The sequence below is a fragment of the Frankliniella occidentalis genome, unplaced genomic scaffold (assembly GCF_000697945.3).
Source record: "Frankliniella occidentalis isolate FOCC.00 unplaced genomic scaffold, Focc_3.1 Scaffold197, whole genome shotgun sequence".
Lineage (NCBI taxonomy): Eukaryota > Metazoa > Arthropoda > Insecta > Thysanoptera > Thripidae > Frankliniella > Frankliniella occidentalis.
In genome coordinates this window covers 137,786-139,929 of record NW_026267323.1, presented here as the reverse complement: position 1 = coordinate 139,929, position 2,144 = coordinate 137,786, and positions in this window count along the sequence as shown.

Here is a 2,144-nt window from a genome sequence, read left to right as displayed (position 1 = left end):
AAAACAGCACATTCTGAGTCCGATGGTACCCTCCGATTTACCGCATCTTTAACCGTTTAGGAGCTAGAGGCAGATATTTTGAAAACAGTTGCAAAAAGTCAAGTTTTAAGACTGTTTGGCAAACAATATACAATTTACAATTTACAATCTGAGCGTGTTTTTTTTTTTTTTAAATTCTTAAGCAAAGCAGAAGGGTGGGGTGTAGTCACGGTGTTGCCCCGTTACAGTCTTTTGTCATGTCCAGGGAGCAAATTTCTAGGGCCGCAGCACCCCCACCGGACGCGTGAGTTCACTCAATTAATGCTAAGTGATTTGCGGGTCACATTATTTATTTGATTATGAACTTCGGTCCGACCATCGCCGCCGGCAGGCCAAGCAGGCCCGGCCCCTGCCGAACGGAGTTGCCGGCGCAGCGAAGTGGAGCTGGCAACTCCGTTTGGCGGAAGGGCGGGCCTGCTTGTTTCGATGTTTTCCGGCCTCTTGCATGGATTGAGTCGTCATCCGAGGACGTTTTAGTGGCCGAACAAGTTGGTATTGCGTAATTCTGGATTGCGTTTGACCGTGTAGCCCCATACTCTGGGTGTTTATCGTTGCAAGACGGTAAATCGAAACATTCAATGCTACCAAATAACACCGTCAACCTCGATGTTTCGGCATACCCTGTGTCTGCCTGATTCGTATTAGGTAATATTTACAATCAATGTGTGTATAAGACTAGGTAGATGTACGCCAGACCACGTCTCGCGTAACAGGCTTCGCGATATCTCACGAAACACTGTTACGCTGCGACGCTCCTGGCATACATCTACCTAAGCCTGCGGCGCTGACACCCGAGTTGGGTTGTGCAAAAGTGTACACAAAGATATGGGCCTCCGGCCCGTCAACGGCCCGTCACTTTGACTAAGCAAGCAGGGTTGTACATTTTTTCGCTTATTTTCGTCAAAAACACCCTCTAGCACCTCAACGGTTGGAGCTAGAGCAAAACGGAGAAAATTTTCGTCCAGAGGCCTCTACTTTGATGAGTTACCCCTTAGGAGACTGTAAAAGAAATGTTTTTAATAAACACTATTTGGGGGACCAGTAGTTTTTGATTTTCGAAAAATCCAATTTTTGAGCTAGAATGCTCTTCTTTGAACTCGATCTGTCTTTTTATGACAAAAAACGACCCTGAAAATCCCAGGTCGCTAGCTCAATTCGTTCTCGAGTTATCGTGCGCACAGACAGACACACACACACACAGACAGACAGACGCGAAACTTTTTGATCATCACTGGAGTACTAGGCTTCGCTAATCGCTCAGCCAAAACATTAGCCACCCAGGTGAAATGCAATCGCCCAAAACAAGTAACTGACTTTTATTTAATGTCAAAATGAGCTAATATAACCGCCTAGCCACAGAGAATATTGGTGTCATTTTGAAATCATTTTGACGAATGTGTTCTACCTGGTATTCTCGTTCCGCCTAAAACGAACACTTTTCGTCTGGGACGGAGTAAAGATTGTGCCTCGATTCAGCATCAAAGTGACCAAAAGTATTAAGCTAATGCACGTATTCAATTTCAGGGCTAACCTGTTGTATATTCGGAGGAGGGGCACAAATCATTTCTATGTTCTTTGTGCCACAATATTCAGGTGGACAATTGTCGAGAAAGATTGGAAAGCAATGTCGTTTGCCGATTTGATGCGGAAATATGTGTAAAATGATGCTAAATAAAGTATTTCGGTAAAGCTGGAATGGTTTATTGGAAAATGCATTTTGATTAAATATTTGTTTTAAATGTTTTCTATAAGTCCTTTTGCCATAATATATTGCCTTCGAATAGCTGAAGAGTGGATATCTGATTTGAAGTTGATTTGCAATTCAATTTTTTTCCATAGAGTTGACAGAAAGTTCCTGGAAAAGCACTGCTTTGTTTTGTGCTAACGCTGAGTCCAGCAAATATAAACCTCCACGCGTGACTCATTAACGATACAAATGTTTCTCGAAAACGGCTCGGCCGATTTGCATCATTCAAAGTGCATTCGATTCTCCTCGTCGACAATTGGGGACCGAAAATGTGTCAAAAGTGACGAAATGTGAAAAATACCCGTTCAAAATGCGTTAAAACGGGTTCTTTTTACGAACGGGTACCCGGAGTGAAAAA